The 23,513-nt window shown below is 49.4% G+C and overlaps 1 long non-coding RNA gene across 1 annotated transcript; it reads right to left on the reverse strand.

The window, feature by feature from the left end:
- Positions 1 to 12,855: 12,855 nt before the first annotated feature.
- Positions 12,856 to 13,882, reverse strand: LOC132233715 (uncharacterized). The gene is made up of 2 exons (XR_009452698.1): positions 13,199 to 13,882; positions 12,856 to 13,112 (listed from the first exon to the last, which is right to left on the reverse strand). It is a non-coding gene; the product is annotated as an uncharacterized LOC132233715 (long non-coding RNA).
- Positions 13,883 to 23,513: the final 9,631 nt, after the last annotated feature.

The following is a 23,513-nucleotide window of genomic DNA, read 5'->3' on the forward strand; positions in this document are numbered from 1 at the left end:
CTCCAGGAAAGCCCATCGTGACAACCAATCACTGCAAAGGGCAAGCTCTGAATTTTCTCTCAACAGTTCTTGTGGCCAAGAAGTGGGGTGGGGACAAGAGGCCTGGTGACCCCCCAGGCTGGTGAATAGCGGGTGCTGGTACCCCTGAGCCCACTGCCCTGTCTGCCTCCCCCAGGGCCTTGGAGTTCCAGGGTAAAGCTCAGCTCTGAGCTCCACTCCCTTACTGTGGAGCTCTCTGATCCTGAGCCATCTCTGTTGAAGCTTCTTGATAATTGATCCTATTCTACTGAAACCAGGGAAACTCATGAGTCCCTATGTGTTGGAAGAGCCAGTGAATAGTAACAGTTTAGATGCTTTAGGAAATCCAGAGGCGAAGGGGGTTTCCTCCTGGGCCAACACAGAAACCAGGATCCTTTGCCTTTGGGGGAAATGGGTGAGCTTTTGGATAGTTTGGAACTGTAGTGCCTGCTTTGGGGAAACATTAACTAAGATAGTCCACCTACAGCTGCCTGTAAAAAGCAAGGATTCTGGATGGTCTGGGACAGTGGTCAGCAAACTCATTAGTCAACAGAGCCAAATATCAACAGTACAACGCTTGAAATTTCTTTTTTTTTTTGAGGTGGCAAAGACTTTTATCTATTTATTTTTTTTCCTGTGGATGAAATTACACAGAGGCAACAATGAGAGAAAATTCACTGTAGATCTCCAAATTTCAATGACCCCATTCTTTTGTGTAGTGGAGTAGAAATAGTTGCCATTTGAATGTGAAATGCTGTCATCTAGTGGATTTTAGACTTTACCATGGACACGATTCCCATCCAGAAATGTCCCTGGAGAGTCTTGAGTTGTCAGCGTTCACATGATTATTCTTATCGTTTTTTTCCCCATCTTGAGGTGAGAGAGAGAAGTTAATGCATGGGAAGTTAGAGAAGTTGTTCAGTAATGAGATATAGCACAGACCAGGGATAGAAGAGATGTGGGAGCAAAGAAAAGAGGAGGTTGGGTGTATTGCTTGTGTGGGGTGTACTGTATCTGAAGTAGGGATTATTACCTCATTTTACAGAAGCTCAGAGTGGTCTAAGGACTTCCTGTGGCCACACAGCTGACGAGTGAAGGAGCTGGGTTTTGAAAAATAGGATGTTGAAAATAACAGGAATATGTGAAGACAGCAGGCAAGGTCAAAATCTAACATGAGCTGGGTGGTGGGGTAACAGTTTTTTAATTGATGGATGGTTGTTAGTCTCACATCCATCCTCCTTGGGGAGTGCTGAGATGGTCAACATGTATAACAGTGCTAAATGCTATCTATACAAGCATAAAATACATGGTTTTAATAAGAATGCCTTCAGTTGGTAAATTAATATTCCTTTTTCAAGGTGCTTTCTCTTAGGTGGGTAACAGAGGACCTATATTAATCCTTCGCTTCAAAGTGAGAAGTGTCTGCTATTTGAATGTATGTAAGAATTTCTATAAATATGTTGCAATGGTATGCCCTGGTTATCGAATAGGACGCAAGCCTAGTTAGGATTCTCCCCTACTGAAAAGGGAGAGAGATGCCTTCCAATAATACCAGCAGTTAGGGAAAGCTCTGTGCTCCTCCCTTCATCACAGTGCTGGATACACGCGCCCTCTGCAGCTTAGCTCATTTCTAGCCAGTGTATGCTCTACTCCCCCCCCCCCCCAAAAGCCTTTCCAAAAATAGCAAGTGCATCTCTTTCTTTGTAGACTTCCTCTTGCCAGGATCAGTATGGCTGATTTACAAATTATAGGTAGGTGTGCAAAACAGATCAAGGTTCACTGCCTCTGAGCCCACTCACTACCCCTCCCCATGATCAGATGTTGCCCTTTGCTCTCAGCTAATCGCTTCTGCAAACATTGCTAGTTCCTGACACTCAGGCTGCACTTGGATCAAAGCAGCATGGGCTGCCTCTTCTTAGAAAAGGAGAAATAAATGAGGTCCGTCGTTTTGCAAATGACCATACTCAAAGCACAACTTCACTGGTTTAATTTTTAGGAATTTGTATTTGAAATAGGTCCCTATGCCTATGTATTAGGCCATTTTTATTGGTGAGTAATTTGCCTCTGTCTTTTCTTTCCCTATCAGATACAGAACTCTTTCTATTGGAATTAAATTTTTACAGAAAAGATGAAATGCCTGCAATGAAATTCCTCTCCCATAATCTGATGATAGAATGTTGCTGAGTGAACTGACTGTTGCTTCCCCAACAGCCACTGGAAAAGCAAAATTCTTTGGCATGGTGGACTGATTACTGTGTGTGTGTGTGTGTGTGTGTGTGTGTGTGTGTGTGTGTGTGTGTCCTGCTGTATTAAGTGAAATTTTTGGATTTTTCAATCATATTGACTATACAAAATATCAAAAGCACACCGGCCCTCTATGAAATGTCAGTCTCTCTTTCCCTCTGCTCTCCTGGCTAACTGCCTCCCTACTTTAGGCATGAAAGGAGAGAGAAAGGGAAGAAAAGGGGATGAAGAGGAAGAGGGACAAGGTAGAAAGGGCAGGAAACACCTTCCCACAGCACCTCTCACTGGCTCACTACCCTCATCTGCTTTTATGCTTTTCTTTGACTCCAGTCTGCACTCTGAAATGTGACTGAAACTTCCAGGGAGACCTGGAGGCAGAAAGCTGCATCCCAAGGCCATTGCCACTTAACAATAGAATGGTGTGATGGTTAAGTTTATGTGTCAACTTGATGGGGCTCAGAGACAACCAGAGAGCTGGTAAAACAGCATTTCCTGAGGGAATCTGTGAGGGGTGTCTCCAGCAGAGACTAGCATTTGAGTTGGTGGGCTGAGGTAAGAAGATGGCCCTCATGACGCAGGGGGCATCTCTCAGCGGCAGAGGGCCTGAGGGAACGAACTGTGGAGGAAGGCCCACTTTGTCCTCTTGCTTGAGCCCAGACATCCATCTTCTTCTGCCCAGGGACACTGGCACTCCTGGTTCTCAGGCCTTCAAACTTGGACTGAATCACACACCACCAGCTTTCTAAGGTCTCCATCAGCAGACAGCAGATGTGAAACTTTTTAGCCTCCACGTAAGCCAATTCCTCATAATAAATCTCCTCATCTCTATCTCTACCTATATGAAAAAATAAACATTAAGTATATAAATAATGATAGAGAGAGGGGGAGGGAGAGAGAGAGAGAGAGAGATCTAATTAGATCAGTTTCTTTAAATACCCTGAGTAATAAACTGGAAAGTATGAAAGTTAGAAGCAACCTTATCTGCTCAAAATGGCAAAATGTGTAAATGCTGTGCTTGCCTTCTCCTGCAGCCACATGGAAATTACAACTAAACGATAGAGAAACTATCCTTGAGACCCACCGGAAGTCTAGCTGAACAGAAGTCCTAGAACTAAGGATATACAGAATAAGTCATGCTGAGACTAGTATGAGGGGCGGAGACACGGAACAGGCTGGCCCCACACTCATGTGGGGTGATTAAAAATTGGGAGGGCTATCTCAGCTTCAAAGGTTCTCCCTGAGGAGCAAGGAGTCCCAACTCCAGAACAGGATTCCCAGCTCAGGGTTCCAGGGCTGGGAAGAGAAGTCTCCATAACTTCTGGCTGTAAGAACCAGCTTGGATTATAGCTGAGTGAGGTGGAGAAGGCTGCTGAAGTCCCAGGTGTTCCTCCTAAAGGGCCCGAGCACTAGCTTACTCCCTGATGGACTTATCTGCTCTGAGCTCCAGCACTGGGGCAGTGTTGGGGTCCAGCCCCAGCAGGTCCAGGGGTTCCCAAAGGTGTGGACGGAGTCGGCAAAGAATGAAGGAATGACACGGAGGCAGCGTTCAGTTGATCAGCATGGTTGGGTTCTCTTGCCTGGTTCTATCTTGAAATTTCTTTTGAGAGCCACATTTTTGAAACTTAAGCTATATAGGTAGGTACATTGTTATTAACTTAATTAGGGTACTCCTAAGCTGGCCTTTGCTAAAAATGTCCTCAATCTGATTGAGATATTTCGCTGAGGTCGATCCCTTCCAACTCTCCCATCTGCACTCCTCTTGTATACTTGTTTCCTCTATCTCCTTTCATTCATCCCCTATATATGTCCACCCCCCACTTCTTCTAAGGCCACTTCTTCAAAATAGACTTGCCCAGGCCGAAAACCGACTTCTGCGCATGGGCCACAAAGTTTCAATCACACTGTACATGCGCGCTCCCATGCGGTATTTTGTGGAAGAACCACACTCAAGGGGCCAAAGAGCCGCATGTGGCTTGCGAGCCGCGGTTTGCTGACCAGTGGCCAGGGAGAAAATAGAATGCATTATTCGATTAGTATGAGGAAACTTGTAAAAGACAAAATAACTCCATAAATGGGTTCTCTGTGGGAATCCTTATGGTGCAGAAGTTAAAGAAAACCACCCTAGCTGTTGTGGCTCAATGGTTACAGCGTCAGCCTGAGCACCAAAGGTTCCTGGGTTGGATTCCCAGACCTGCATGGCAGGTTCAATCCCCAGGGGTAGCTAATGGATGTCTGTCTGTCTGTCTCTCTCAGCACATTGTATCCACAGTGTATTCCACTGCAATACAGCCTTTGTCTGGGTCAAATAGCCGGTTGAGGCAGGTATGTCTGGACGTCAATGGCATGTTTTTTTTTAAAATATATTTTATTGATTTTTTACAGAGAGGAAGGGAGAGAGATAGAGAGTTAGAAACATCGATGAGAGAGAAACATCGATCAGCTGCCTCCTGCACATCTCCTACTGGGGATATGCCCGCAACCCAGGTACATGCCCTTGACCGGAATCGAACCTGGGACCTTTCAGTCCGCAGGCCGACGCTCTATCCACTGAGCCAAACCGGTTTCGGCATCAATGGCATGTTTATCTTCCTGTCCTCAAGTTCATTCATCCCCAACCCTTAGGAAGCAGTTTGTCACCCTTCCATGTTCCAGGGGCTGTGATGGGTGCCTTACACACAGAGATGGAGAACTGGCTACAGGTTTCAGACCTTCCATCCCAGTGAGAGAATAAATACAGGAGACCGTTCAGAATACAGCCAGCTCTGTGAGCATTTGGGGATCAGAAAGAAACATTCTAAACCTGATGCCTCTCTTCAAAGTCAAATTTGTATTGTTTGCTTGACTGAGGGGGGGGGGAATGAAGGGGGATTGCAATAGATGTAATAAATAAATAACAACAGAAGATGAAAACAAATTAATAGATAGTGAAGGTGGCAGATGATTGACAGCTCAAGCTAGTGGCAGGGTTTCAGGGAGCTACTTGGGACAGTCCGCTGAGCTGAGGGCTGGGACACGGAGCCTGGGAATGAGCATGAAGGAGCGCTGCGGGAGGGTAGGAGAGTGAGGCCAACGCAGAATTGTCAGAGCCCCGTCTGCACAGCAGCCTGACAGCTTTGCTTGTCCAATTCTCCTTTTTCCTTTTCCCTTTCAGAGGTGTTACTCTTTAATGAAAAAAATAATGCCTGCTCAACTTCATCCCTGCATCCTCTAGCACCCCTTTGGAGACAGTTGTTTAGTTGTACTGTCCTGGCCAGTGTCACTCAGTGATTAGAGCATCGGCCCAGGCACTGAAGGGTCCAGGGTTCAGTTCCCAGGTTGGGCATGGCTGGGAGGCAACCAGTGACTGCTTCTCTCTCACTTAGATGTTCCTATCGCTACCATTATCTCTATCTCTATCTCTTCATTATCTCTATCTCTATCTCTATCTCTATCTCTATCTCTATCTCTATCTCTATCTCTATCTATCTTTTCCTCCTCTGCCCCTCCCTTCTAGTCTCTCTGAAAAGCAATGGGAAAAAAAAAAATCCTCTCCAAAACCAGTTTGACTCAGTGGATAGAGCGTCGGCCTGGGGACTGAAAGGGTCCCAGGTTCAATTCCGGTCAAGGGCATGTACCTGGGTTGCGGGCACATCCCCAGTGGGAGATGTGCAGGAGGCAGCTGATCGATGTTTCTCTCTCATCGATGTTTCTAACTCTCTATCTCTCTCCCTTCCTCTCTGTAAAAAATCAATAAATATATTTTAAAAAAATCCTCAGGTGAAGATAATAAAACAAAAACAACAAAAAAAGTTTAGTTGTTCTTATTATTCTATTTGATAGTCAAGTTTTGTTGCCTTAGGTCCATGAAAGCCCTTCAATCTCACTCCCCACCCTTCCCCCACCCCCCAATTTTCTGTTTTCTGGTACAATAAATTGCCTCATGCGCAAAGTGGTCAAAGTAAATGAAGTTTAGAAATGATCCATTCAATGTAGCATCATGGCTGCCTTTGGTAGAAGACTTTAGTAAGAACAGTTTTAATTAAGTTCTTCAGGGGCTGGAGGGGGGGAGAATTCTATATCCAAGTTGCTTAAGCAATGATTAGGAAAAGAAATGGGGATAACAATGACAGAACTCTCACTGAAAAAGTGAGGGAGGAGAGAAAGGAGTACCTACAGAGGGTGATGGGTCAAGCCAGTTTTAGGTTTTATGTTTTGGGATAGAAGAGACTTCAGCAATTTAAATGCTGACAGGGAAGGATCCAGCAGAAGAAGATGATAAAAATAGAAGAGAAAAGGAGGCTAATTGTGCAAGAGAGGAAGAGCCTAGAGAAGATGGAGATGAGACAGGTGAATGAATCAGCCTTAGATAGGAGAAAGGACATTTACTATTCCTGAAAGGATTAATAGATTGATGCTCTTGGGCATGTAGATTTGCTTTGAAGTTGAGAAAATTCCTAACTGAAGAAAAAAACTATTTTCTCCATGAAACAGGTGGCCAGATCACCTATTACAATTCGAGATTAGGAGAAGAAGGGTTTGTACATGTTGGGAACACGTTTGAGATTGGAAGATGTATTAGTTATTTAAGGCTGTGTAATAAATTGCCCCAAAATGTAGTGGCCTGAAACAATATTATGATTTCACAGTTTCTGTGGGTTGGAAATGTGGCCATCACTTGGCTGGGTTTTCAAGGTCTTTACAAGGTTCTGATCATGATGTCAACTGGGACAGCTGGGGGAAGATCTGCTTCCAACGCCACTTACGTGATTGTTGGAAGAATTCAGTTCCTCCTGGGCTGTTGGACTGAAGACTTTGGTTTTCGGTGCAAATATTCCCTCCACGTGGGGTTCACCATACAGACTGATGGCTATATTCCATTAGAAAGAGCAAAAGAGAGTGAGCACGACAAAAGCCAAAGTCTTTTTGGAACATGATCTCAGAAGTGACGTTCCATCACCTTTCCTGTATCCTACTTGTTAGAAGCAAGTCATCAGGTATAGCCCACAGTCCAGGGCACAAATAGTAGGAGGCATGATCATTGGGACCAATCTTAGGAGCTTCCTACCACAGAACAGAATGGAAAAGATTTGAAATGGATCTTGGACATAGTACTATCACAGTAGCATCAACAGGATCTGTAAACATTGCTGAGCAAGAATTTATATGATAGCCGTCTGCTGGATATTGTGATTTCCTCCAGAGGCATTCAGTAATCAGGTACCTACAAGGACAGATGATCTAAGAATGTAGCGTTCAACACAGTTGTTTTTGTTGTGGATTTTTTAAAAATTAAATTTATTGGGGTGACATCTTATATAATAAAAGCCTACTATGCTAAGTGTCCAGTTAGCCATTCAACCAATCAAAGCTAATGATATGCTAAGGCGGCTCATCTGCTCGTTATGACGTGCACTGGCCACCAGGGGGTAGTCAGTAGGTCAATCAGTTGTTATGACGAGCACTGACCACCAGGGGGTAGACCGGTAGGTTAACTTGCTGCTGGAGTCTGCTCAATTGGGGTGTGCTGGACATGCCCTGGAGCCCTCCTGTGGTCCCTCCCTGGCTGGGTAATCTCCCACATCCCTCCCTGGCCCCAATCGTGCACAGACAGGGTCCCTTGGCCTGGCCTGCGCCCTCTTGCAATATCAGCTGAGGTGCCCCCCCCCCCCCCCAAGCACACAAATTTCATGAACTGGGCCACTAGTTGGTTAATAAGATTATATAGGGCCGAAACTGGTTTGGCTCAGTGGATAGAGCGTCGGCCTGCGGACTGAAAGGTCCCAGGTTCGATTCCGGTCAAGGGCATGTACCTGGGTTGTGGGCATATCCCCAGTAGGAGATGTGCAGGAGGCAGCTGATCGATGTTTCTCTCTCATCGATGTTTCTAACTCTCTATCTCTCTCCCTTCCTCTCTGTAAAAAAAAAAAAAAAAAAAAAAAAAAAAAAAAAAAAAAAAAATCAATAAAATATATTTAAATAAAAAGATTATATAGGTTTCAACTGTACAATTCCATGTTGTATCACCTATATATTGCATTGTGTGCCCACCACACCCCCAGTCAGGTCTCCTATTGTGGCCATATATATGACTCCCTTTACCCTTTGTTACTCCCACCACCCCCCTTCCCTCTGGTAACCCCCATACTGTTGTCTGTGTCTATGAGTTTTACTTGGTTTTCTTGTTTGTTCATTTGTTGCTTTCAGTTTTATGTCCCACGTATCAGTGAAATCATGTGGTTCTTAACTTCATGATGCAGATTTTGTGTCAGTTAATAACTAGGTGTATAGATACTCTCTGGAGTTACTATGCATTCCTCAAACTTAAGGAGAATTGGCAAATAGTTCTGGCTACCTTCGGGATATCCTCTTATCTTTCAAGGCAACATTGGGAAGGAGATAGTGTGGTGATTAAAAGTTCGCTTGGAAAGATAGCCTGGGTTGAGTCTTTGTTCAACTTAATAGTGGGGTAACTTTTTTTTTTAAATATATATTTTATTGATTTTTTACAGAGAGGAAGGGAGAGGGATAGAGAGTTAGAAACATCGATGAGAGAGAAACATTGATCAGTTGCTTTCTGCACTGGGGATGTGCCCACAACCAAGGTACATGCCCTTGACTGGAATTGAACCTGGGACCCTTCAGTCCACAGGCTGGTGCTCTAACCACCAAGCCAAACCAGCCAGGGCAATAGCGGGGTAACTTTGAGCAAATTGTTTAACGTCATCAAACTTGCTTACCTTTAAAATCGTGTTGTTTGTGGGAAGCAAATGAGGTGACACATGGGAAGCAATTATATTAGTAGCTTTTCTGTGGTAAGCTTTCAGTAAATGGTGTTCATTGTTATGCCCCAGTATAAGGTTTACACCGCTACCTGTTAGAATTTCTAAGCTATTTATGGATTAAAATTGAGGTCTTCATTGTGACTGCCCAAAGGAACGGAAAATTGAGGATGTCCCCAGTGAATCCAAATGCGGCCAGTCCAGATCTTTGTAGGGGCAAGCAGTGTTTTCAATACGCCACAAATAAAAAACTGACAAAATTATTATGGCCATTATTTCCTCCTGTTCTCCCTTCAGGCAGCGTGCTGGACTCAGGACGGTAGTATGTGGTTGTATGTACTTGAGAGGAGTTAGTTGCTGCCCAGCTTGTGGATGGTGACTCATAGAGCAGTCATGGAGGGCTGGCTTGGAAACTCCAAATGAGGGGCTCACCCAATCATCTTGTGGAGCTGGGGAAGAAGGCAGGACAGTGGCCAGGGAGCAAAAGTCCCAGAGGATAGCAAGCTAAGCAAGGGTGACACCAGGTCCAGAAGTTTCCTTTTCGGCACCGTGGTCCTAAACAGCGGCTGAATCTTGAGTGTTCAAGTTCAGCAGCTCTTGGCCCATCTTGGCACAACAACAATATGAAATATGATAACATCCGGGTGTGGAAAGGTTACTATTTTCCTGGAAGTTGGAGAAATTCCAGAATGTTATTACTGTCAAAGAATCTTTTTTTTTTTTTTACAGAATAATTTTGAATGTTTATTATTTATTTGATTGTTTGTTTGTTTGTTTGTTTATTCCATCACCATTTATTCCCTCTATGCCCTCGTCGTAATCCAGCCCCCAACTCCTGCATTAAGATCCAAGTATGACTGCTGCTTCTATTTTTTAAAATACATTTTTATTGATCTTTTTAGAGAGAGAGGACGGGTGAGGGATAGAGAGATAGAAACATCTATTGGCTGCTTCCTGCAGGCACCCTCCTGGAGATCTAGTCCACAACCTGGACATGTGCTCTGACCAGGAATCCAACCGGTGACCTCTTGGTTCATAGGTAGACTCTCAACCACTGCATCACACTGGCCAGGCTCTATTTTTTATTTCTATTGAAAACATGGAATTCACCAAACCCTCCTTGATATCTCTGTGCATCTTCCTTTTTTATTGACCTCTTAATATTAGAGCACCCCAGTCTATTATGTTTAATGTCATCTTAACTAATAATAGACAAACATGTAAATTGCCCATACCTTTGCTACCCTAACCAGCCAATCAGGAAAGTATGCAAATTAACCCAACAAAGATGGCGGTTAATTTGCATACATAGGCTCCAAAGCATGATGGCCTGGGGCCCGCTCCTGCCAGAGCCTGGCCAGAGCGAAGGCCTGGGTCCAGGGTGCCAGAGGCAAACTGCTGCTGGCAGCCAAGTGAAGGGAAGGCCTATTGCATGAATCTCTTTGTGCAACAGGCCTCTAGTCTAATATATTTGGAATTAAATTTATTACGTTTTCTGTTTGTCTGTCTGTTCTGTGTTAGCTCTCTCTCCTTTCTTGCCTTATTTTGGATTGATTTTAAGAAGTATTCCAGACTCTAGGAGGACTTCCAAACAGGTCCAGAACTAGGATGATGTGAAGGAGGTATTGCCTGAGGTGACAAATATAAGGAGACCAAAACTCAGAATCAAAATAAATAATATTTTTATACAACTTTTTTTAAAAAGCAAAATGAATGCAAGACTACCCCTTCTAGGAAGATGGAGCCAGTGTACTTTTTCCTACTTCTCCCACGAAGCACAACTAAAAACCTGAGACATTATATAAAAACTAGAGGCCTAGCCGTAACCAGTTTGGCTCAGTGGATAGAGCGTCGGCCTGTGGACCGAAGGGTCCCAGGTTTGATTCCAGTCAAGGGCATGTACCTTGTTTGCGGGCACATCCCCAGTGGGGGGGAGGAGGGGTGCGGAAGGCAGCTGATTGATGTTTCTCTCTCATCGATGTTTCTAACGCTCTATCCCTCTTCCTTCCTCTCTGTAAAAAAATATATTTAGCCAAGACCAGTTTGGCTCAGTGGATAGAGCTTCGGCCTGCGGACTGAAAGGTCCCAGGTTCGATTCCGGTCAAGGGCATGTACCTGGGTTGTGGGCATATTCCCAGTAGGAGATGTGCAGGAGGCAGCTGATTGATGTTTCTCTCTCATCGATGTTTCTAACTCTCTATCTCTCTCCCTTCCTCCCTGTAAAAAATAAATAAAATACATTTAAAAAATATATTTAAAAAACAAACAAACAACAACAACAAAAAACTAGAGTCCTAATGCATGAAAATTCATACACTCCCGGGGATCAGAGAGCTCCACACTAAGGGAGTGGAGCTCAGAGCTGAGCTTTACCCTGGAACTCCAAGGCCCTGGGGGAGGCAGACAGGGCAGTGGGCTCAGGGGTACCAGCACCCGCTATTCACCAGCCTGGGGGGTCACCAGGCCTCTTGTCCCCAACCTGCTTCTTGGCCACAAGAACTGTTGAGAGAAAATTCAGAGCTTGCCCTTTGCAGTGATTGGTTGTCAGGACGGGCTTTCTTGAAGCCAGGGGGTTGGGGAAAGCGAATATATCCGTGTCTGGTATAGCGAGGTTTCCTGCTCACAAATCGCTGTTTCCATAGTTCTCCCTTCTTCCTCTCTGAAAGTAAATAGTTTAAAAAGTGACTATTTTGGGCCTGGCCAGAGAGCTCAGTCATTTATAGATAGGATTGTCCTGATCTACCCATTTCTTCGCTCAGGCTGCCCTGTGAGCCCCCACTGCCCGGCTTGCTCTCTCAAGAGCAAATCATTCCGGGGGAAACTGCCTCCAATAAACAGTGCGCACCATTGAAGGGGCAGCCCTCCGTGTCGCGGCCTCAGGAAACCGGTGCCTGCTGCTCCCTAAACCGGGACTTCAGGACTGAGAAGGCACTCTCCCTGCCAAGCAGGCCTTTGCTGCGCGGAAGTCGCTTCCCCAGGAGGCAGGGTTTGCGCGGGTGAAATCAGAAGCGGCTAAAGGGAGCCTGCTGCCCCGAATCCGCTCCTGCCAGGGGGTCACAGCCAGTCACACCCCGCGGGGTCAGGGCAGCGCGAAAGGTGACATAGAATCCCTTCCCCGGGGCTGGGCAGCACCCCTGGCGCTACAAAGAGAAACCAAGAGAGAAACCGCTTCTGAGAAAAAGTCCGCTGGGCGCACCTAGTCCCCAGCAGCCACAGACAAAAGGCGGAGACCCCAGGCTGCGGAGCATCTAATGGCGCCAGAACTAACCAAGTTGCAAACAAAAGCCTGCCGCCCTGAAAGCGCGGACCCGGGAACGGAGCGGTGCTAACACCCAAACGGGTCCCGGGGTGAAGTCCAATCAGAGATCACCAGGCTTGGAAATGCCCGGGGCGGACATTGCGCAACATAACGGGCCCAACACAGCCGATTTCCCGTAAATGCTTTGGAAATCAGAAAGAAAGCGGAAGTCATCCCCCTACAATGGTATGAGGCAGTCACTTTTTTTTCTGCTGAAAACCCGGATCAAATCCGATAGAGTCATTTTTAAATTTTTTTCTTGAATTTGAGAGAGAGCCAGGGAAAGGTCGATTTGTTTTTCCACTTCTTTGTGCATTCCTTGTTGCTTCTTTGTTATATTCGGCGTATGTTCTAAACACATGAGCATTCTAGCCAGCGCCAGAGAGAGGCAGGTTTTAAACAATTTATTTACTTTCAGAGAGAGAGGACGGGAGAACAATGGAAACAGAGATTTGTGAGCCAGAAACCTTGGAATACCCTGTGTCTATTTATACAGAACTGAGCTCACTGAGCTCTGCGAACAGACACCCATTGATATTTCTTTTTTTAAAATGCATTTTATTGATTTTTTACAGAGAGGAAGGGAGAGGGATAGAGAGTTAGAAACATTGATGAGAGAGAAACATTGATCAGCTGCCTCCTGCACATGTGCTGCCGGGGATGTGTCCGCAACCCAGGTACATGCTTTTGACCGGAATCGAACCTGGGACCCCTCAGTCCACAGGCCGACGCTCTATCCACTGAGCCAAACCGGTGCTGGCAATATATTTCTATCTCTCCCTTTCCCCACCTCTCTGATATCAATAAAAATATATAAAAAATAAAAATCATATACATATTATACATACATAGAGACATAAACATACAGACAGACACTCACGAGTTCTCCTGGTTTCAGTAGAAGAGGATGAATTATCAAGAAGCTTCAACAGAGATGGCTCAGGATCAGAGAGCTCCACACTAAGGGAGTGGAGCTCAGAGCTGAGCTTTACCCTGGAACTCCAAGGCCCTGGGGGAGGCAGACAGGGCAGTGGGCTCAGGGGTACCAGCACCCGCTACTCACCAGCCTGGGGGGTCACCAGGCCTCTTGTCCCCAACCTGCTTCTTGGCCACAAGAACTGTTGAGAGAAAATTCGGAGCCCTTCCTTCCTAGGAAGACAATCTGAAAACGGCCATGCAGCTCAGAGGCTGGGTTTAAGGGCAGCTTGTGAAGGGAACAGAGGAAGTAGCTTGCCCTTTACAGAGGTTGGCTGTCAGGACGCGTGACTTTGGGAAACCAATGTTTAGAAGGGGGCGGGGAGGGGCGGGGCTAAATGGGTATTGATTGACTTGCTTGCTCCAGTGTTTAGTTGAAATGTAGGGCTCGAACACCGTTACACGTTACACGTCTGGTTTAGTCCGGTTTAGGTTCGAACACGATTACACGTTCTGTTTAGGCTCCAACACGATTAAGTGACATAATTAGGTCGATATCTTGAGTAAAGCAATGTTTTACTTTGCAGGGACGGATAGCCGGAAGGCTGATCTGCCGCTAGGTGTCGGTGCAGAGGAATTCCTCCAGCAGAAAGGCCGATCTGCGGCCGAATGTGGGTGCAGCGTTATTCGTCCAGCAGTCCATGCAGCGGTATTCGTCCAACAGAAACGCCGATCTGCCACTTGGTGTCTGTGCAGAGGAATTTATCCAGCAGAAAGGCCGATCTGTCGTTGGGTGTCAGTGCAGAGGAATTCCTCCAGCAGAAAGGCTGATCTGCCACCGGGTGACAGTGCAGAGGAATTCCTCCAGCAGAAAGGTTGATCTGCCGCCCGGTGTCAGTGCAGAGGAATTCCTCCAGCAGAAAGGCCGATCTGCCGCCAGATGTCAGTGCAGAGGAATTTGTCCAGCAGAAAGGCCGATCTGCCGCCGGGTGTCAGTGCAGAGGAATTTGTCCAGCAGAAAGGCCGTTCTGCCGCTGGGTGTCGGGGAAGAGGAATTTGTCCAGCAGAAAGGCCAATCTGTCGTTGGGTGTCAGTGCAGAGGAATTCCTCCAGCAGAAAGGCTGATCTGCCACCGGGTGTCAGTGCAGAGGAATTCCTCCAGCAGAAAGGCCGATCTGCCGCCGAATGTGCGTGCAGCGTTATTCGTCCAGCAGTCCGTGCAGCGGTATTCGTCCAACAGAAACTCCGATCTGCCACTTGGTGTCTGTGCAGAGGAATTTGTCCAGCAGAAAGGCCGATCTGTCGTTGGGTGTCAGTGCAGAGGAATTCCTCCAGCAGAAAGGCTGATCTGCCACCGGGTGTCAGTGCAGAGGAATTCCTCCAGCAGAAAGGCCGATCTGCCCCAGGGTGTCCGTGCAGCGGTATTGGGATGTCCATGCAACGGTATTCGGTATTCGGATGTCCGTGCAGCGGTATTGGGATGTCCCTGCAGCGGTATTCTTATCGCAGAAAGGCTGATCTGCCACCTGGTGTCAGTGCAGAGGAATTGGTCCAGTATGAAGGCTGATATGCCGCCGGGTGTCCGTGCACTGGGGGCGGGGAGGGTCGGGTCTTACTGTGTATTGAATGACTCGATGGAGTGTTTAGTTGAAATTTAGGGCTCGAACACGATTAAGTAATTGGTTTAGGCACCCGCCCCCCCCCCCCCCCGGGAGAGCATAAATATCCAGGCTGCAGGCAGCACCCAAGGCTTTGCCTCTGCATCAGCTCCAGGCTCATGTCCTCCTGCCCCAAGATCTCTGCGATGGAGCCGCACTTTCTCCTGGACCACGACGCGCTGCGGCAGGCTTGGGATTCCGCAGACCGGGCTCCAGAGCTCCATCCTCCCTGGTCCCGGAACTCCCCAGACCCGCTACCTCCTGTCCTCGTGCCGCTGGCAGAGTCCTCAAGCCACCACAGTGATGACCACCAGCCACTGCTTTCCAGTCCTTGTTGGCAGCTGCCCTCGGTCCTCCTGCGATACCGAGCACTCTTAGCTGAGGCCCAGAGCCCCTCGGAAGAGAGCCCAGTGCAGCCTGGTGCAGGCCTCTTGCCAGGATTCGTGCCGATCCCAGGAGTACCCGCAGGAGCGCCTGAGCCCACAGAGCACACGTTGGGGCAGCTTCCGGTGGCCCTGCGGCCCAACGGCCGTGCTGGAGAGGGACCAGTGGACACGGAGGCCTGGGACCACTTGCAGACTTCAGTGTGCAGCCCAGCTCCGGGCCCCACCGGGTGGCGCCTGCACCTGCTTGGCTCGGGCTGCCTGCAGTGCATCCTTCGTGCTCTCTCCTCTTTGAGCCGCTGGGCTGCTGACTGCTGGGCGACAGTCCTGGACACTTAGGAGCCCGAGGCGGTGGCGGGAGGGCGCCGACTGTGGACATGAGTCCTGAATCAAATGGTAGTCTCTTTTATTATTAAATATTTTGTCCAGACCACGGAGTTCTGCTTAATTTATATAAGTACTCAGTCTTTTTAGGGCCAATAAAAGATGAGATCTCAGTGATGCTATCCGGAGGCTGAAAATGCACCTCACGTAATACACAGACAAACAGGGATCAGGTCCTCCCTGCGGCTCACGATCAGCCCAATGGTCTCCCAGCCGGGCTCCTTGCCCTTGCTCGAACCATGGGATCTGATCGCCTCGGATGTACTTGGAGAAGTCGCTCTTCTGGCTGAGCAGTGGGCCGTCGGTGAACTTGCCTGTGTCGAGCAGGGCGCGCACTTCCTCGCTGATCTGCCGCTCCGGCTCCGCGCACAGGAATTCGTCCACACGCAGATGCCCTGCTTGTCCATGTGCTCCAGCGCGGGCAGCGGCTTGTCTGCCTGATGGGCCGCAGGCTGCCGGCCGCCCGCCTGGCTCAGCCCCTCGCACGCACGGCGTGTTGCTTGGCGGGCACTGGTTCGCCTTCTCCTGCAGCAGCGACAAGCGGACCAGCGGCTCCTCTTTAGCGGACTCCGCCTCAGCCACCGCCACCGCCACCGTGTCACGGTCCTGGGCGGTGTCACAGCGGGCGCCGAGGCTGGGGGGAGGAGCGAGGCCGGAGCCGGGGGGAGGGAGCGAGGCCGCGGGAGGGAGCGTGGCCGGGGCTGGGGGGAGGAGCGAGGCCCGGGCTGGGGGGGGGGGGGAGGTCGCTCTCGCCTCTCTGGCACACGAGCTCGTGCTTCATCTGGTCCTGGCGCTGGCGCTCCGAGCCGCGGCAGAGGGAGCGCCGGCAGACGGAGCGCCGGCAGAGGGAGCGCCGGCAGAGGGAGCGCCGGCAGAGGGAGCGCCGACAGACGGAGCGCCGGCAGAGGGAGCGCCGGCAGACTGAGCCGGGGCAGACGGAGCGCCGGCAGAGGGAGCGCCGGCAGAGGGAGCGCCGGCCGACGGAGCGCCGCAGAGGGAGCGCCGGCAGAGGGAGCGCCGGCAGACGGAGCGCCGGCAGAGGGAGCGCCGGCAGACGGAGCGCCGGCAGAGGGAGCGCCGGCAGACGGAGCGCCGCAGAGGGAGCGCCGGCAGACGGAGCGCCGGCAGAGGGAGCGCCGGCAGACGGAGCGCCGGCAGACGGAGCGCCGCAGAGGGAGCGCCGGCAGACGGAGCGCCGGCAGAGGGAGCGCCGGCAGACGGAGCGCCGCAGAGGGAGCGCCGCAGAGGGAGCGCCGGCAGACGGAGCTGGGGCAGAGGGAGCGCCGCAGAGGGAGCGCCGGCAGACGGAGCCGGGGCAGAGGGAGCGCCAGCAGAGGGAGCGCCGGCAGACGGAGCTGGGGCAGAGGGAGCGCCGCAGAGGGAGCGCCGGCAGAGGGAGCCGCGGCAGAGGGAGCGCCAGCAGAGGGAGCGCCGGCAGACGGAGCTGGGGCAGAGGGAGCGCCGCAGAGGGAGCGCCGGCAGACGGAGCCGGGGCAGAGGGAGCGCCAGCAGAGGGAGCGCCGGCAGACGGAGCCGGGGCAGAGGGAGCGCCAGCAGAGGGAGTTGGGGCAGAGGGAGCGCCAGCAGAGGGAGCGCCGGCAGACGGAGCGCCGGCAGACGGAGCGCCGACAGACGGAGCCGGGGCAGAGGGAGCGCCGGCAGAGGGAGCGCCGGCCGACGGAGCGCCGCAGAGGGAGCGCCGGCAGAGGGAGCCGCGGCAGAGGGAGCGCCAGCAGAGGGAGCGCCGGCAGACTGAGCCGGGGCAGAGGGAGCGCCAGCAGAGGGAGCGCCGGCAGACGGAGCCGGGGCAGAGGGAGCGCCAGCAGAGGGAGCGCCGGCAGACGGAGCCGGGGCAGAGGGAGCGCCAGCAGAGGGAGCCGGGGCAGAGGGAGCGCCAGCAGAGGGAGCCGGGGCAGAAGGAGCGCCGGCAGAGGGAGCCGGGGCAGAGGGAGCGCCGAGAGAGGGAGCCGGGGCAGAAGGAGCCGGGGCAGAAGGAGCGCAGGCAGATGGAGCCGCAGCAGCGCGGGCAGCGCAGCAGGTTCCCATCTTCCTGCGCAGCTCGCAGCACTGTGGGTCTTGCTCGCTCCGGCTCAGCCACCCGGCCAGCCGCTGTCATTGGCCTTGGCGGTGGCGGTGGCAGTGGCCGGAAGAGCAGGAGGGGTGGCGGCCGGACGGAGGGGCAGGGCCGGTCACTGCGCCACGCGCCCGGCGCCCCTCGCTCAGGCAGGCCGGCTCCCCGCCTTCAGCCCGCTGACCAACTGGAAGGACACCCCTCCACAGACCCTGACTACCTTCTTGCTGGCAGCATGGAGCAATGAAGCTCCCAATCACGCCGCCTTGGAACAAGCGTCCCTGAGTTTGCATTCGAATCTTCTAAAGGCTCTACAGATCATCTCGCCAAGCTTTGAGAAATGCCCATTTCAATGGTGCCATTTGATGCCTGTCTTAGCAATTCCTGAACCCAAAGCCAATAGGCCTTCTTCTTTATCGATTGACAACAAGGCATGAAACATTCCTTGGTCTCTTATCTCTTTGAAGGGGGCATCCATGCCTTTGGGTTAGGTGCACAGGGCAAGTTCCAACTTCCCCAACAAGAGAGGCAAGGCCGCCTGGACCGAGGGTTTCCAACGCAGACCACACATCTCCTGGCTTCCGGTGTCCCTCTTCTGGTGCTGCTCAGGTTCATCAGATGACTGAGAAGCTGGGCTCCCACAGTTGGAAATGCCACTGCAGCGCCCTATATGCTTTTTTTTTTTAATGTTAAACCTCCTTTTATTGAAATGCCGGTTTGTTTAGTATATTTACACCACACTTTAAGAACACCTACACATAGTAGGTACATTTTATCAAATAAAAACGTTTTCCCTTAATACAAGGTTTATAGTGCATGAAACTGATGTTTCCTTCTTCTGGTAAATCATCATCATTGTCAACATGTGGGTCCGTTGGGGGAAGTGGTGAGAAATTCTCAGCCAGCCTCACCTGTGGCCCTCAGACAAAATGACCTGGCGCCATTAGATGCTCCGCAGCCTGGGGCCTCCGCCTTTTGTCTGTGGCTGCTGGGGACTAGGTGCGCCCAGCGGACTTTTTCTCAGAAGCAGTTCCACTCTCGGTTCTCTTTGTAGCGCCAGGGGTGCTGCCCAGCCCCAGGGAAGGGTTTTTCCGTCGCCCTTCGGCTGCCCTGACCCCGCAGGGTGTGACTGGCTGTGACCCCCTGGCAGGAGCGGATTCGGGGCAGCAGGCTCCCTTTAGCCGCTTCTGATTTCACCCGCGCAAACCCTGCCTCCTGGGGAAGCGACTTCCGCGCAGCAAAGGCCTGCTTGGCAGGGAGAGTGCCTTCTCAGTCCTGAAGTCCCGGTTTAGGGAGCAGCAGGCACCGGTTTCCTGAGGCCGCGACACGGAGGGCTGCCCCTTCAATGGTGCGCGCTGTTTATTGGAGGCAGTTTCCCCCGGAATGATTTGATCTTGAGAGAGCAAGCCGGGCAGTGGGGGCTCACAGGGCAGCCTGAGCTAAGAAATTGGTAGTTCAGGACAAGCCTATCTATAAATGACTGAGCTCTCTGGCGAGGCCCGATATAGTCACTTTTTAAAGGATTTACTTTCAGAGAGGAAGACGGGAGAACAATGGAAACAGCGATTTGAGAGCAGGAAACCTTGCTGTACCAGAGACACCAATGTATTCCCATTCGCCAATCCACTGGCTCCAGGAAAGCCCATCGTGACAACCAATCACTGCAAAGGGCAAGCTCTGAATTTTCTCTCAACAGTTCTTGTGGCCAAGAAGTGGGGTGGGGACAAGAGGCCTGGTGACCCCCCAGGCTGGTGAATAGCGGGTGCTGGTACCCCTGAGCCCACTGCCCTGTCTGCCTCCCCCAGGGCCTTGGAGTTCCAGGGTAAAGCTCAGCTCTGAGCTCCACTCCCTTACTGTGGAGCTCTCTGATCCTGAGCCATCTCTGTTGAAGCTTCTTGATAATTGATCCTATTCTACTGAAACCAGGGAAACTCATGAGTCCCTATGTGTTGGAAGAGCCAGTGAATAGTAACAGTTTAGATGCTTTAGGAAATCCAGAGGCGAAGGGGGTTTCCTCCTGGGCCAACACAGAAACCAGGATCCTTTGCCTTTGGGGGAAATGGGTGAGCTTTTGGATAGTTTGGAACTGTAGTGCCTGCTTTGGGGAAACATTAACTAAGATAGTCCACCTACAGCTGCCTGTAAAAAGCAAGGATTCTGGATGGTCTGGGACAGTGGTCAGCAAACTCATTAGTCAACAGAGCCAAATATCAACAGTACAACGCTTGAAATTTCTTTTTTTTTTTGAGGTGGCAAAGACTTTTATCTATTTATTTTTTTTCCTGTGGATGAAATTACACAGAGGCAACAATGAGAGAAAATTCACTGTAGATCTCCAAATTTCAATGACCCCATTCTTTTGTGTAGTGGAGTAGAAATAGTTGCCATTTGAATGTGAAATGCTGTCATCTAGTGGATTTTAGACTTTACCATGGACACGATTCCCATCCAGAAATGTCCCTGGAGAGTCTTGAGTTGTCAGCGTTCACATGATTATTCTTATCGTTTTTTTCCCCATCTTGAGGTGAGAGAGAGAAGTTAATGCATGGGAAGTTAGAGAAGTTGTTCAGTAATGAGATATAGCACAGACCAGGGATAGAAGAGATGTGGGAGCAAAGAAAAGAGGAGGTTGGGTGTATTGCTTGTGTGGGGTGTACTGTATCTGAAGTAGGGATTATTACCTCATTTTACAGAAGCTCAGAGTGGTCTAAGGACTTCCTGTGGCCACACAGCTGACGAGTGAAGGAGCTGGGTTTTGAAAAATAGGATGTTGAAAATAACAGGAATATGTGAAGACAGCAGGCAAGGTCAAAATCTAACATGAGCTGGGTGGTGGGGTAACAGTTTTTTAATTGATGGATGGTTGTTAGTCTCACATCCATCCTCCTTGGGGAGTGCTGAGATGGTCAACATGTATAACAGTGCTAAATGCTATCTATACAAGCATAAAATACATGGTTTTAATAAGAATGCCTTCAGTTGGTAAATTAATATTCCTTTTTCAAGGTGCTTTCTCTTAGGTGGGTAACAGAGGACCTATATTAATCCTTCGCTTCAAAGTGAGAAGTGTCTGCTATTTGAATGTATGTAAGAATTTCTATAAATATGTTGCAATGGTATGCCCTGGTTATCGAATAGGACGCAAGCCTAGTTAGGATTCTCCCCTACTGAAAAGGGAGAGAGATGCCTTCCAATAATACCAGCAGTTAGGGAAAGCTCTGTGCTCCTCCCTTCATCACAGTGCTGGATACACGCGCCCTCTGCAGCTTAGCTCATTTCTAGCCAGTGTATGCTCTACTCCCCCCCGCCCCCCAAAAGCCTTTCCAAAAATAACAAGTGCATCTCTTTCTTTGTAGACTTCCTCTTGCCAGGATCAGTATGGCTGATTTACAAATTATAGGTAGGTGTGCAAAACAGATCAAGGTTCACTGCCTCTGAGCCCACTCACTACCCCTCCCCATGATCAGATGTTGCCCTTTGCTCTCAGCTAATCGCTTCTGCAAACATTGCTAGTTCCTGACACTCAGGCTGCACTTGGATCAAAGCAGCATGGGCTGCCTCTTCTTAGAAAAGGAGAAATAAATGAGGTCCGTCGTTTTGCAAATGAACATACTCAAAGCACGACTTCACTGGTTTAATTTTTAGGAATTTGTATTTGTTTTTTTTTTTTCCTGTGTAATTCTTTTTTTTTTTAATTAAATCTTTATTGTTCAGATTATTACATTTGTTCCTTTTTTTCCCCCCCATAACTCCCCTCCTCCCAGTTCCCGCCCCACCCTCCGCCCTCACTCCCCACCCACTGTCCTCATCCATAGGTGCACGATTTTTGTCCAGTCTCTTCCCACATCTCCCACACCCCTTTCCCCCCCAAGAATAGTCAGTCCATTCCCTTTCTATGTCCCTGATTCTATTATAATCAACAGTTCATTCTGTTCATCAGATTATTTATTCACTTGATTCTTAGATTCACTTGTTGATAGATGCATATTTGTTGTTCATAATTTGTATCTTTACCTTTTTCTTCCTCTTCCTCTTCTTAAAGGATACCTTTCAGCATTTCATATAATCCTGGTTTGGTGGTGATGAACTCCTTTAGCTTTTCCTTATCTGTGAAGCTCTTTATCTGACCTTCAATTCTGAATGATAGCTTTGCTGGATAAAGTAATCTTGGTTGTAGGTTCTTGGTATTCATCACTTTGAATATTTCTTGCCACTCCCTTCTGGCCTGCAAAGTTTCTGTTGAGAAATCAGCTGACAGTCATATGGGTATTCCCTTGTAGGTAACTGAGTTTCTTTCTCTTGCTGTTTTTAAGATTCTCTCTTTATCTTTTGCTCTTGGCATTTTAATGATGATGTGTCTTGGTGTGGTCCTCTTTGGATTCCTTTTGTTTGGGGTTCTCCGCGCTTCTTGGACCTGTAAGTCCATTTCTTTCACCAGGTGGGGGAAGTTTTCTGTCATTATTTCTTCAAATAGGTTTTCAATATCTTGCTCTCTCTCATCTTCTGGCACCCCTATAATTCTGATGTTGGTACGCTTGAAGCTGTCCCAGAGGCTCCTTACACTATCCTCGCATTTTTGGATTCTTTTTTCATTTTGCTTTTCCAGTTGGATGTTTTTTGCTTCCTCGCATTTCAAATCATTGACTTGATTCTTGCGCTCCTCTGGTCTGCTGTCGGGCGTCTGTATAATATTCGTTATTTCAGTCCGTGTGTGCTTAATTTCTAGTTGGTTCCCCAATATAAGATCGAGGGTCTTATTAGTTTTCGTGTAGATCTCATTAAGTTTATCGGCAGCTTCTAAACAGTTCTTGAGAGACCTTAAAAGTGTGGTTCTGAACTCTATTTCTTCCATTGACAATTTTGTCCTGTTTCTTTGTCTCCGCATTTTGTTATGCTTCCTTGGTGCACCCCCTAGTGGTCTTTGTTCGCAGTCTTATAGATAAATTTTGATTGTTGTAGCTAATCCCAGGGAGGGTTTGACCTCCAGGCCAAGTGGCTATGAGAATCAGCCGTGTCAGCAGTGAGGAGAACTTCTGTCCCCTAGGGAGGTGCTAATCTAGCCTTTGCCTGAGGCTATCCGGCAAATGCCTCTGTGCAGGGCTTGGGCGGGGCGGGTCGCACAGGATCAACAGGGTAGGCCGGAGAGAGCAGTTATGGCGGCTCTCAGTCCTGTCCCCAGGGGCTCTGCCTCTCTGAGTCCCAGCACCCGCTGCAAAGCTCGGAGAGAAAGCTGCACTCGCTCTGACCGAAGCCAGACAGTCCCGCTTCTCCCTTTGAGTCTGGGTCCCTAAAGACTCGCCTGTATCTGGAGCTCAGAGTCTGCGACTCCCTCCCGATTGAAAACGCCAACCACGCCCTCCGCCGCCAGCCCGCTCCACGCACTCCGCACCTCAGAATTTGACTTCAGCACTGCGCCTCCTCTGAGTGTCCGTATGCGTTTCTCTTTCCTCCTAGTTGTAGGACTTCCACTCAGCCAGCATTCCTGTGGTTCTGGGTGATGTCCGTTCCGTGTTTTAGTTTCACTTTTGAAGTAGTTGTTCAAAGCAGCAAACTCCGGCGTTAACCTATGCCGCCATCTTGGTTCCTAGGAATTTGTATTTGAAATAGGTCCCTATGCCTATGTATTAGGCCATTTTTATTGGTGAGTAATTTGCCTCTGTCTTTTCTTTCCCTATCAGATACAGAACTCTTTCTATTGGAATTAAATTTTTACAGAAAAGATGAAATGCCTGCAATGAAATTCCTCTCCCATAATCTGATGATAGAATGTTGCTGAGTGAACTG

The sequence above is a fragment of the Myotis daubentonii genome, chromosome 4 (assembly GCF_963259705.1).
Source record: "Myotis daubentonii chromosome 4, mMyoDau2.1, whole genome shotgun sequence".
In the NCBI taxonomy this organism is placed as follows: Eukaryota; Metazoa; Chordata; class Mammalia; order Chiroptera; family Vespertilionidae; genus Myotis; species Myotis daubentonii.